General features: G+C 32.8%; 1 protein-coding gene across 4 annotated transcripts in view; it reads right to left on the minus strand.

The window, feature by feature from the left end:
* LOC125061399 overlaps window positions 1-14,525 on the minus strand; it is a 63,156-nt gene extending 48,631 nt beyond the window's left edge. For 3 of the 4 annotated variants that reach the window (XM_047666840.1, XM_047666841.1, XM_047666838.1), the window contains exon 1: window positions 14,302-14,524. The gene's annotated coding sequence lies outside the window, so the exon portion shown is untranslated. Of the gene's footprint in view, window positions 1-14,301 lie in introns of all 4 variants that reach the window. The other variant, XM_047666839.1, reaches the window with a different exon arrangement.
* Between the last annotated feature and the right edge of the window lie 462 nt (window positions 14,526-14,987).

Genomic DNA, 14,987 nt, shown 5'->3' on the forward strand with positions numbered 1-14,987 from the left:
CAGAGGTCGGACGCGGTTAATTGTCGAGGACGCCGCCCCGCGCACACCCAGTTTGCCCACCGGTTATTTTATGGCATTTCTAGTTGGAGTTTTCGCGATGGAATACTTAACTGGTATATATTATTACTACTATATGTATAGTAGATCTTTTTAACGAAACTATACTAAAGTACTATTTATTTTTATTTTATTTACTGAAAAAGATTAACAGCATTTAACTAACTTAAATGTAACGCCATTAAACAAATCTTTACATATAAACTCAAACTCAAAATATCTTTATTCATACCAATAGGTAAACAAGTACACTTTTGAACGTCAAAAAAAAGGTTTAATTAATTGCAAATTTACATTTACTACCAGTTCGCAAGTCAAGGGCGTAGAGCGAGCAATAAGAACTGGCAAGAAACTTTCCGCCACTCTTTTTTTTTACTATTATAATTATTTATTTTCTAGTATTTTTATTATTACATTTTCTTTTTTGCGTGTGAGGTGCAAACTGTTGTGGTCTCTGGCAGAATGACCAGTGTGGAACACGTCTGCTTCTCAGTATAATGCTGAGCCAGGGCCAGTTACTACCACAACGCACAGCGCATCACCACAAATTTAATGGTGAAACAATTTTTAAAATCAACCCAGTAGATTTTGACTTCATTTTTCCTATTTATAATATTATTATAGGTAATTAATAATGACTTGTAGCGATTTGTGCATCTTTTTCGTGCAAGTATCGTAAACTATTTAATCACCTTCCGAGAAGTTATAGATCACTGCCGTGTAATGTTTTCAACGGGAGGATGATTACATTTTTAAAGGCAAGGTGTCTTTATAGGAAGAGTATTTAGACCATAAGTTTTGACAACAGTTATAAATGACTTTGCGGGGCTATTTTTATATGGCTGATTGTGCTATTTTTGGTTTTTTGACTTTCTTTACAAATAATTTACTACACGTTATTATTTACGCTGCTTAAATTTCGGGATTAGGGATATACAAAAAGTAGGATTACTGCAATTGATATGCTGCCAGGGTTTCGGTATCACGCTACCACAGTATTAGGCGGAAATTAGGAATCCCTTCAATGTTCCCTCTTTGTTTACGGATTGTATCCTAGCAGCATTGATCGATTTCCCTAGGGAATAAGTGTTACCACAGTTCCTCATAAAACGTTAAAGTACGTTCCTCTTTGATTAGATACTATGTCTTGTATGTCAAAATGCATTTTTATATACTGAAGTCATCGTTTCTTGGCATACATGAATCGTTTGTGTACTGTATAATTTTGATTTTAATGAAGTTTACATGAAAAGCGATTATAGAGACAACCCCGTTATAACCAAACGCAAACATCACTGTGGTAATACTAGGGGTGTTTTAATATAAAATCAAAGGGTTAGTTATTAAGACGTTCAAAATGACATGACATGACATGACAGAAGAGTACATTACATGCAATAGATTTTTTTTACTAATAAGGGGGTATGTTTACGAATGAAGGCGGGTAGTTGTAGAAATTATTCTAAATCCAAATTCTTGATTCCACGGTAATTATAAAATGCGTTCGTGTGCTAAGTTCAAACTAAGATAAAAAGCTAACCAGTTGTCGACGCGGACAGGGGATTCACGGTCGAGCAAGCTTGCACGATACGACACCTGCGCTTTGCGCTTTACTGCTTATGGTTTTATCTAACGAACTTTTAAACTTTTATCTTTATTTATATATTTAAGTTACGCCACGTTACGCACAATCATGTACTATTCTTTTGACACCCATAAAGGGCAGTCATGGCAGCCCATGGACACCCATTTTTAGTGAGAGCGTTGCCGGCCTTTGAGAGAGGAGTACATTCTATCTTTGAATGGTTGAAGATAGTATCTATCAGGGAATACCCCCACCGGGAGTCAAATCCACAGTTCGCTAGTTCGCAAAAGAAAGTGTGAAAGATTTTCTCTTCTTTAGCAATTCTCTTCAACTGACATACAACCTTTTTACAGGAGATATTTTAATTAAGTCCTGTCTTTACAGTGTTTTATGTGTTATATATGCGATTTGACCTCAAAATTAAATGTGTAATTTTAGTGTAATAAAATTTAATGGTTTAATTAAACGTTCTATACTCGGAAACAACAACAACAGAAGAACTTTTTTTACTTTTATTTGTTTCTGTTATCTGTAACATTTGACTCCTTATATAAAAACCAAAAATTGGCAACAACAGTATATAAAAAACTCATTTATTTGAAATATTTTCAAATACTGAAATGATTCTGAAGAAATAGAACGCAATAGTTCGTTCGTAATTATTTATTTACAATAAAATTGTAAAAGAATAATATAAAGTCATCATAAAACGAAGACTATAATGTTTGTAAGATAAGATTTAGAACTACGATATATCGTGGACCAATAATAGCCTATTTGACAGTATCATAAATAAAGTGATATTGAGAGTAATCTATATAAAACATATTTTGTTTTAAAAAATGATTTTTACACATCAGTCACGAGATACAACACGGTCACAGATTAGTCGAACACTATGCCCGTAAATAATGTTGGTTTATTGGTCGAATACGATGATGATGATATTAATTCATCCCTAATGGGAAGCCAAAGGACTTTAGTCCATACAGCCAGGTCTTGTTCTTGGTAATAATTGGAGAATTTTGCTAGTTTTAAAGGCCAAAGCCACGTCTTACGTAGTTAGGAGTCCAATATGGACTTCTTGGTCGAATTCTTCTTCTTCTTCTTGAAGTGCCTCTCCACTACTGGAGGTTGGCGGTCAGCTCGTCAAACTCCTTCTTATTTTTCGCCAAGCGCATCAGCTGTTCTACGCTGGCCACTCCCGTCCATTCTCTAATATTGCGGAGCCACGACTTCCTCCTTCTGCCAGCGCGTCTTTTCCCCTCGACCTTGCCCATCATGATTACTTGAAGAAGTCGGTAGCGTTCGTGTCGAAACACATGTCTCCAAGTTACTTGGTCGAATACGCTAAGGAATGACAATTAACACGTAAAATACTTGGCATGATACGTCATAGGAATTGATGCGACGCCATCTTGCCTGGAAGCATTTTGGCGGGATTTTAAAATTATGAATTTTAGCCAGTAATCAGTAATAAATAATCTGATATTTTTCTATCTTGTCAAATAGCCGGACATTAGTCGGACGTGACTGTGCCCCTTAATAATGTAGAGACTTAAGGCGGAAACATACTACTAAAACGCGACGCGACGTGTCGTGTCGACACCCGATGTCCATCGTGCACATTACCAACACGCGACACCACGACACGCTTGCAAATTGAAAAGTCATTTAGCTGATTTATTCCCCGCGCAATGTGCCAGCAAGTTTTTACCAATTTGAGATTCAGATTCGAGGAATGTTTGCAGCGCAATGGTGCACACCTGGATGATGTTATTTTTAAGAAATAAATTTCCCAGATGTCTATTTTAATTGAAATAAAAAATTTTGTGTATTATATTTAGTTTTTTTATTATATTTTTTTCAATTTTGCAAATCTTTCTGTATTTTTCTAATAAACTGAATTGATTAGCAGGTTATTTGTATTAAACTAACAACATCCTAACTCCCTGTTTTTGTCCTTGTATTGAGGTAATCTCATGTCATATAAATCAGAATATTGTTTCACCAACTCAATTAATTGTTCGTCGTTCATTTCGCCAAATAAATCCAAAAATATCTAAGTATATAAATTGACATTCGTGTTAAAAACTCGAAAGCATTGACGCATGACGTCATCATCACAACATCCACAACACGCCGATCCAAATCGATTGGATGTTACCGCGTGTGATCACATGGCGTGTTGTCTATGTGCATCTGACCATATTTAATATATGGGATTGATAAGTACTGACATGCGTCGGATGGCGTGGTGTGGCGTCGCGTTTTGGTAGTATGTTTCCGCCTTTATAATGGTCGAATATATATGTATTTGTCTAATTTAAGAAAGACAATTTAAACGTAAACTGCCAGTCATGATATGTTGTTATAGGGATTGGTGCGACGCCATCTTGCGTAGCATTCTGGCGGGTTCTTATAATTATGAATAATTAAAGTCAATAATTAAAAATAACAAATTGTCTAGGTTCTAAAGTCACGAATAAATAATCTTGCTACATAAAATCTTGTCTTATTCATTGGTCGGATGAAAATGAAAATTATTACAATTTTGATTATACCCCAAGACGATAAATACGTGTTTACGTAAGCCTTCGTGAGTTCAAATGTTCATCTGCACACCTGAGCAATGTCTGTTTCTTTGTCTGAATCACTACCTACTTCTCGGTCTGAATAAATTTCGTAGAACAAATATAACTGTACTTACACTAAATATAATTTTATTTGTACGCGGGGTTAATTCAACGTGCAATAATTATTGCAATCATCTGTTGTGTAATTAAAATGTGGATCGATGACAATTCCGAAGCACGATTGTGACATGATGATGTAAAGGTGCAGCTGGTGCTGTGAACCATTTAAAAGAAAACCTTAGCAATGACTTAGAGTTTATTAACAAATCTTCTCATTCTTTCTGCGCTTCTTTTGAAGGAAACTCTTGGATTTAAGTGTACATGCGCTAATTAAATATTTGAGTTGGCGCCAGGCAGGACCGGTGACCCCAGAGCTGGTGCTTTCCCCGTTCAACGAATAAGTATACACATATATAGAATAGTATAAAGCAATACGGCGAGGAAATGCTGCCAGCATTGTCACACTTCCACAGGGACAAAGTTTTTTATTTTCTTTTTATAATTTTTATTACTATAAAGGTTAAGAATACTGTATATTTGTGTGGTGGACATTGAAAAGGAATCAATGTAAATTTAGAAGCATTAAATTTTTACTGGCGTTCATAAGTGTATATTTACTTAACGATACGATAAATACATATTTTAGGTCGCTTATAAAAACTAATTTATTTAAACAATTAAACTTATTTTTTAATTAGGTCAATACCAAAAAGTAATATTTATAACTTTTAGTTCATTTTGACGTCGGCTATTTTTTAAAGGCCACTTAATTTCATCTGTCTCCGCTGATCTGTGCTGCATAGTTGAAGGGTTAAATGTCATTACAATGACAAGTCAAATAAGTAATTTTGACATTTCTAGTGTGTTGCTATGGTTTTTTTTAGAATTCCTAACCTTCCTAGTAAATGCGAAACTTATATCACCACTTGGTTAGCCTGATTAGTAAATTAGGTTAGGCTTAAATTACTTATTAGACTTAAGTTAGACTAGATCGTAATGTTCGATGATGTCTTGGTAAAGACACATGTATAAAAAAAATAACGACTTAGTGAGCGTCTTCTAAGGGTTATATACTAGACAAAGCTTTATAATTTGCATATTAACAGGAAAACAATTATTTATGGTCAAAGCGTCAAGCTACAAAATCAATTTTATAACAATTACTGAATGTTAATCGGCGTCTGAATAACGGCAAATGTAACGGGCGAGTACCTACTTATACAAGTTCTCAATAATATCAAGTTTTAAATTAAAACGAACAAATACCAAACGTTATATCGCTTACATAGGAGAATAAAGTCGTAAAGCACTATTACGAATGTTTTATAATTTTTGACTTCTAGACCAGTGCAGATAGCCTTTAAAATAAATAAAAAGTGAAAAAAATTACAGTAGGATGAAACCCATTAGAAAAGCAGGGGAATATGATCAAAATGAAAGGAAAAATAAATTACGGTCGATCTGAGGTCGGGAAGGGGTCGGGGGGGGAGTTTTAAGGGTAAAAAACGGTTTATCTCGATTTCTGGCAAAACTAAAAGTCCTATCGAAGAAAGTTAAATGGCAAAGTTGTAGGTAATAAAAAGATCTAAAACTTTTGTATTCACACATTTTTCACATAACCTCAAAATTTATGTGAAAAATTCAAAAAACCAAGTTTTTGGTTTTTTATTTTTATCTTTAACAAAAATATTTTTTTTATAACGAAATTTGGTCAAAACTTACCTTTCTATGTCCCAAATACACTGTAATTTATTTGATTAAAAATATTTATTTGTTCACCATATTTTGAATTAATATCGAAAAAACACCCTAATTTTCAATCGAAAATTCTGACGTCAAAATTTCAGCTTTTTTCAAAAAGTTGATGTGCTTTCAGTTCGTTGAAATCTCTACTTTCCTATGGTGAAAAAATATATATATATTACCATAGTAAATCTTCTCAGAAAATGCAAAAAATCGTATGCAGTAACGCCCAAACCCGTCATCCCCTTCCCTACTTCTCTATGAATCTTCTTTAAATTATAATCAGATGCCTATTTATTACTATTTTAAGATAACTTATATATACCTGAGTGACCTAAAAAAAAATTTAGCCTTTAGATGGGCTAAAATTTTTGTATTTCATAGAGAAGTAAGGAAGGGGATGACAGGTCTGGGCGTTACTGCATACGATTTTTTGCGTTTTCTGAGAAGATTTATTATGGTAATATATATATATTTTTTTACCATAGGAAAGTAGAGATTTCAACGAACTGAAAGCACATCAACTTTTTGAAAAAAGCTGAAATTTTGACGTCAGAATTTTCGATTGAAAATTAGGGTGTTTTTTCGATATTAATTCAAAATATGGTGAACAAATAAATATTTTTAATCAAATAAATTACAGTGTATTTGGGACAGAGAAAGGTAAGTTTTCACCAAATTTCGTTAAAAAAATATATTTTTGTAAAAGATAAAAATTAAAAACCAAAAACTTGGTTTTTTGAATTTTTCCCATAAATTTTGAGGTTATGTGAAAAATGTGTGAATACAAAAGTTTTAGCTCTTTTTATTACCTACAACTTTGCCATTTAGTTTTCTTCGATAGGACGTTTAGTTTTGCCGGAAATCGAGATAAACCGTTTTTTACCCTTAAAACTCCCCCCCCGACCCCTTCCCGACCTCAGATCGACCGTAATTTATTTTTCCTTTCATTTTGATCATATTCCCCTGCTTTTCTAATGGGTTTCATCCTACTGTAATTTTTTTAGGTTTCAAAAATTATCGGCACTGGTCTATTCCTTAGGGTTATAACTTCAATTATTTTCAGAATTTTCGCAAACATATTATAAAAAAAGTGCTTGCGTACAAAGTACACATGTCAGAAGTGAAACTTCTTTCTACAAATCTAAAGTTTTAGATTGATGAATTTAATTGTCATTCAAATATTAAGTGTCGAAAACTAATATACAAATAATAAATTTAATTTGTTAAATTTATTTCTTCGATTATAAGAACACGTGGCATATTAATTTACAATTCGTCATTAGATTTCAATAAATTATTTTTCATAAATTCTCTTTACGAAATTTTAATTTTAAAAATACAATTTCTATAAGGTAATTCACCCTTCTCACTGTCTCTCAATCACTCTCTCCCTTTTCTTCGACAAAAACGCTGCACATCTTCGTGACGATTCCCCGAACAAACTCTCAAGTGAAATTAGAGAATTATCACTGAATAAATTCAAAGTTCTCGTTAAACGTAAATTAATGAATAAGGCTTTTTATAAATTTGACGATTATTCAAATGATCCTAATTGGGATTGATTTGCTCCAGTTCAAACCATTTGTAGGACTCAAAACTTGCGATTAAAAAGAGTAGAGTAGAGGAGAGTTTCTTGCCAGTTCTCCTCGCCCGATCTACGCCCTTGACTTGCGAACTGGTAGTAAATGTAAATTTAGAATCAATTTATTATCTTCTCCGTTGACGTTCATAAGTGTACATGGTTACCTATATGAATAAAGATATTTTGAGTTTGAGTTGAGTTTGAATAACTTCTTCTCATAGAGAACCTTTGTTAAATAATTGTTTCGAACCAGAATCATTACTTCTTCTTAAAGTAATAAATGTGTCACTATATTTCATTGGGTCACTGGACTTCATCCTTACTACCTTCGTATTGTAATTTTAAGATTAATGGTAATCCGTATAACGCGATTTCCGTCCCCATATAACGCGGTTTTCTCAAATTATATCTCTGTAGTGTAAAATTTATAATGATTTGTCAAGTACATAATTAGTTTTGCGTTTTGCACCTGTTTCAATTGTGTTATAAAATTAAATCAAATAACATTATTACTGTGCTTCTAGCTTTTGAATTGTTGTAATAAACGGTTTTATGAGAATACTTCTACAACGCGAAATCCTATAACGCGGGGACTTAAGATAATCTCAGATTTAAATGTCTGTTCGTAATTGGAGTTTCAATCACCTTAACACAAAAATATATATAATTCTACTGTAGGCAGATGGCGCTACAGTCTGTAACTAGATTATTTATCTATACAGCAAACAAACAGATGGTATCTATATTAATCTTCTGTGCATGTGTTCGAAATTAAACTCATAATCGGCTGGACAAATTTTGGTGAAATTTTTGTGTTCATGTGGAGTCGAGAATGGTTTACATTATATATTTTTTAAAGTAAGACGTGCGTACAGGGAAACGTCTGTCGGTAATAATTTAATAGAAAGGCGCGAAGTACATTTTAATTAATTGCTCACCATCCTTTACAATTGTTAGGAAGCAATTGCTTCATACATTTAAAATGTGAAATCGTGTCCGTTCGTAGTTCTTTAAAAACGCATCCTGTGTTACATAATAACTTATACTATTTAATAATCCAGAAATTTTGAGTTCCGCCGTGACGGTATCATTTCCTGTAATAAAATTTCTCACGATATGATTATGATTTGTATTATTTTATTAGATTTCAATGCATGCAACAAACTTTTAGGTGTTACATATTCATACTTGTGTTTATTTATTAAAGTCAAAACATTATAATGCTATATCTACTATAGTCTATGTTACAATCCTTTCTAAAATATATGACAATTATGGTAATCATAAAAATAATAAAAATACTATAAAAAATTTTACGCTTCCAGTTTTAGATTTTACTAGATATTCTTTGCTTAACAAAACAGTGTATTAGGTTATAATTCGATTTATTTATTTACTGGTAAGTTAACTAATATACAAATAAAATCGTAAGGGTGGTTTTCTAGCTCTCACTAAAAAGTCCATGAACGAACACAACCAGCAAAATCAATTTGATTTATAAAAGCAGAGTGCGCGGCCTGACCGTGCGACTACCCTGAGGTCGTGCGTTCGAATCACGACTAGACAATGAATTTCTATGTGCGTAATTAGCACTTGTTCATTGGATACGAAAACCAATTACCAATACTTAAAAGGCCGGCAACGCACCTGCGAGCCGTCTGTCAATGTTCATAGGCGGCAGTATCACTTAATACCAGATGAGCCTCCTGTTCGTTTGCTTCCAGTTATATAAAAAATATTAATGAAACAGATTTCAATGCCAACACTTGTTTATTCTTTTCCGGCTCGAAGGACCCTCACTTGGATGATTTAGAAATACCTACAAGGGCAGCTGGTCCTTCAGAAAAGCCCTGATCTTTGTACTTGGACTAGTTAGCCTTAGTGAACTATAGAAGTTTTCCTAGGTCATCCAGTTAGTTCTATTTAAATAGAATTTATATAATACGAAACGTTAACTTATGTACGTTAACATGATCGTAAACATGAGTTTCTTGGCGCTACAACCTTTAAGGTTTGGGCCTTAGATTTCTGTATGTTTCGTGATCATTTGTTTTTTCTAATAAAGTGTGTGAGCCTGACACACGCCGTCGACTTTTTGGGTCTTTTGTGTCACGCCCCACCTTAGCGTTTCTTTATTTTTAGGAAGAAATTACTAGGACGAACTAACGATACACAGTAAGTAAAACATATAATGAAAAACTGACATTACAAATAATTGTTTAAAAAAAGAATACATTTTCGAAAAGCCCCCCTTCACTATCAAATTCCCCACGTTGGGAAACATTGGTCTAAGGCGATTCTTCGATCTTCTTCACGTAGTTTTCTTTAACCATACAATTGGGTGTGCATATAGAAAGTCAAAGGTCTATTAGTTGGAAGCCCTAGACCAGGGCTCATGTAAATTATGTAACGAATATTAAAAAAAAAGAATATAATAAATAGTATGTGTACATAATAATAAAATTTGATGCATAACTTATGTCTAAAATAAACTCAGGAAAGTTGCCTTGAAGGAAACATCGTATACAAAAATGAAACTAGACAAGATTTTTATAGCTGCGAAGTGAAAGACCAATATGAAAGCTGAATATAGTCTTAAGAAAGAAATCGCTTGAAAAAGCTGATGATGCCATGAATGGTTGGAAAGTGAGATGCCGAGCAACGTATAGAAGTTTCTGTTCACACGGCTATTTAGTAGTTTAAATTGTTTAATTAATGAAAATTAGAGCCTATATCCTTCGCGAAAACCTCAAAAATTTAATTCACAATATATATAAAAAATTATGCAATTTCTAGTTGTAATTGTTTTATTTATTTATTAACACTTTGCATTACAATATAAAAATTGAACATAATTAAATGAAAAGGAAGGCAACTGGTGGCCTTATCACTTTCGAGCGATCTCTTCCAGGCAACCACTGTGAGAAAAGAAAATGTATTAAATTAGATAAGGCAAGAAGTGCAAAAATACATATCACATATAGTTATTAAGAAAAAAACTAAACAGGAACAAAAAACAAACTAAACTAATATGGGATACAAGAAAAATAAAAAGTAGGTAGTACACATGAATCACGCTAATTTAAGATCAGTCTCACGTCATATAGTAATTAGTACGAAAGTTGGGGATACGATGTGGAGAGGTAATGTTTGTACAGAATAAATTTAAAGGAAGATAGAGAAGGAGCTAAGCGAATAGTTATATATATATAGTATAGAATAAGTTTTGTCCTATGTACTATAAATTGCCGAGACAATTATTTATTTCCAACTCACAACCATTATTTACAATATTCTTAAGCTACATTGTAATAATAATAATTACAGTTTTAAGCAGTTTGGTCCCTGTGGCAGTGTACCTTTAACGCTGGCAGCAATCGCTGTATTGCGATACTTATTCGTTAAGCGAGGAAAGCACCAACTTTGGGGTATTAAATAAGTTAAAAGTTATTTAAATTAATTGAATTTTGTTTTAATTTTCTATTTATAGAATTTAATTATAATTATATGTAGGTCATGAATATTGACGTGTTTACATTTTCGTGCCTATTTTTAGTTTTGTTATTCAAACTTTTAATAAAAAACAATTTATGGCCACTTCCAAAATTGTATTTTTTTAGGTTATTTATAAAAATGAATGAATGAAATGAAATGAATGGAAAAACTTATTAAATTAAAAAAATTGACAAATTACTACTATTTATAGGCTAACAAATAATAGAACATTTGTATATTTTCTTATTACATATCTTGTATTGTGATGTGACTCTTTTCTTATTGATAAATAAATAAATTGCAGAAGCGTTGGCCTAGTGGCTTGAGAGGTCGTAGGTTCGATCCCCGGCTGCACCAATTGACTTTATTTTTATGTGCGCATTTAACATTCGCTCGAACGGTGAAGGAAAACATCATGAGGAAACCGACCGTCTTAGATCCAAAAAGTCGACGGCGTGTGTCAGGCACTGGAGGCTGATCACCTACTTGCTTATTAGATTGAAAAATGATCATGAAACAGATACAGAAATCTGAGGCCCAGACCTAAAAGAGGTTGTAGCGCCACTGATTTTTTTTAAATAAATAAATACTTTGCAGTTATGATATTCGTTGTGGAAAATTACTGCTAAAACTAAAAAACCTATCGCTTCAAGAGGTTCATTTTGTTCTTAATCTATGACTTTGTTTGGGCTTAAGCCATTCATCGAAAAATTCATTTTAAATACAAGTCAAATATAAACGCAAGCAAAATTGCGTAAACGATTTCCATAGACAAAGCTTTCATAGAGTACTAAAACAGTTGTTGTTCATGACCTTGCTTTATTTGTTCAATGGCGGATTGTCGTCTCCAATCTAAAAAAAGGCTAAAGGACTGGCTTACGAACACACACTCGCTCACTCATTCACTAACATTCACCCACACACTCACTCATGCACACACTGAGTAGTATACAGTTAAAAAAAAGTAATAGAAAAAAATACTGTTATGAAATTTTTGTAATAATTAAAAAGAAAATTAAAACAAATTTAAAAAGTTTGGTCCCTGTGGCAGTGTAAATGTAACGCTCGCAGCATTTCCTCGCTTATATTTTTCGTTTATTTACTATTTATTTTCTTATGGAGGAGCTAGGAACCCTGACGCAAGTATTTTTTACTTAATTAGTGTTCCCAAATCTTACACATTATATTGAATTGTTCCCAAATGAATAAACACATTTTTATTCATTACTTAATACCGATTAATGTGTATAACATACATACATAACAGTACTACGGAAATCATATGTTGTATAATCGTTTGCAATTGTAAACTATAAAGAATCAACGAATTGATGTAACGAAAATGTTAAATATATTAATTTTCTTTACTCACAGGAAATGAGATTAATTATTTTTTTAATAATCCAGGAGGATAATATGTTTGCGCATTTCCCGCAGTTCAATGGCAGTTCATGAGCAGAAGTAGAATGCGGGTTTCCCCGCAGTGAATTCGCATTCTATCTGGATAGCCGCATCTAGATGAGAATCCTTCCTACACCAAAGATACCATTGGTAACTATAAGTTGCTATTTTTCCTTAAAGAAAAACTGAATCTTACTTCTTTCATATATATATAACTAGCCGTTTCCCACCCGCTTCGCTGGGCGAATTAAAATAGGAAATAAATAAAATTTTATGTTTCATTATTATTATTTTTTCATATTTTTATTATTCTTCTATTGAGGTTCTAGGAAGCCTCCCCGTATGTTTTCGCAGTGAAGTCCGCATTTATAAATTTTCATAAAAGTAAAACAGAAATAAAAAAATGAAGGAACGTTGGAATTTAAAAAATAAATAGCCATAAACCATCTAGGAAAAATTTCGCATCGAATGGCAGTAGTTCATGTCGATACGATCAGTGGTTTAGGCGTGAAGGAGCCTCAAACGAAGACCGTTTTTCTTATACATATATATATATATATATAAGAAGAAGATATGATTAGCACCAAATACCATTCGTGTAGAAAAGACATATCTAGATGCATGAATATTCTTACGCTATGAAACTGCTTATACGAATTCCTTGTCGACTTGTATTTCCGGCGTAACAATAATTGTAAGAATAAGCTTAATACATGCGATCACATAGACATATATATATATAGGTAAGTTATACCTATTATACAAAAATCAATCGATCTTATAAATAAAACTAAGTACAAGTTAAGTTTAGTTGATTGTAAATTTGTTTGACTGTTAATTTGTTTATAAACTTTTTAAGTTTAAGCTTTGCATTTACAAGTTTACTTTAATAGGTATTTGCAACTTATAACATATCATAGAATAATAAACAGTCGGGACTACTGCCTTGAGACCCTTTTTTTTAAATATTTTTAGGAATTAATGTCCTTAATACTAAGGGCACAAGTCACAATGCTGCATTAATCTCTATCTAATATATAAAATTCTCGTGTCACAATGTTCGTTTCCATAATCCTCCGAAACGGCTGGACCAATTCTTATGAAATTTTTATGCATATTCAGTAAGTCTGAGAATCGGCTACTATCTATCTTTCAAACCCATAATGTATACCCCAAAAAGTGTCCAAACATATTTATTTTTATTTTTTAGAAAAAACAAATCGCTTTATTAAATTAAGTTTTGAACGTTACGAAAAGTACTAAAAAGTAGTAAATTCGAAAACTATGTAAAATACTGCATTGGCATCTTTAGTTAATATTCAGTTTAATTCTACCCTCTTTTCGCACACACATTTTTAATATGTCGTAAAATATTGATTTAGATTTATAATTCAGATTGAATCAGATCAAGCAAGCAAACGAGACTTGATTAAAGAATAAATCGTGTTAAACGTGCCACAAAATATGCTTGTGACTAAAAATACAACATATTAGCAAAATAATATAAATATAAGCTAACTTACTTCAACAAGTATTCCTGTAAGAAATCCTTTGTGTAATTTGAAGTAGGTTCTTACTGGCGAATGTGGTGTTCTAAGGCATATCTTAGTAAGTGCTACATAACGATACAGCAAATCCCAATTATCAATATCAAACTCGCATCATCTATTTATCTCAAGTGAAATTTAGCATTGGGGTCGCTATATCCATTATCTAACACTGTCCAAACAATGCTCAGTTCACACCTAAGCCGAAACAAGTGAAAATGCTTTACATAATCGTAATTAAAAAAAACAAACCTTGTTCAGATGTTACCAGAGACAATAAACACGATCAAAATGCCATTTCACTGAAAATATATTCACTTTTTCACTATTTTGTTCACGTGTTGACGTTACGGATTGGAGAACAGTTACGGTTGGTTTGTGAAGAGAATGACCGGCTGAGAAAACGGTCAGCGAACGTGCGTCACCGGCGATGCGTGCGCTCCGCACAACGAATCGACACGAATGGCCAATGCAGCTTGTGGAAGAAAGTTCGACGTCACGTAAAAGCGTTTACTGATTTAATTTGAAACTGATATATCATGTTGGACATGTAGTTAACTGTTACGGATTTATGTCAATAACGCGTCCTTGTTTAAATTTCGTATAGAAAGTGCTGTCACTAGTAATGACCGAATCTTTAAAGTAAATGTCATCAGGCGGAATGTATAGATGTATTCATGCTGTAATATTACACGAAACTTATTTTTTTTATCACGTATTATGCGGTTCGATACCTAATCAATTTGAGTGAAAATTTCGCTTGTCCCAAATACGCGCGATGGAATGCGGCTCCGCGAGCGAACAGAGGTAATGGTTATGAAAATTTTGTCAGGCGTTCAAAAACGGTAACTAAAGCTGAATTTTTGAGTAGACGGGAAAAGTTTACAAATAAGGCATAATATGATGCTTACAATTAAAGGCATTATAAAATATGGGAA

The sequence above is a fragment of the Pieris napi genome, chromosome 23 (assembly GCF_905475465.1).
Source record: "Pieris napi chromosome 23, ilPieNapi1.2, whole genome shotgun sequence".
Classification (NCBI taxonomy): Eukaryota; Metazoa; Arthropoda; class Insecta; order Lepidoptera; family Pieridae; genus Pieris; species Pieris napi.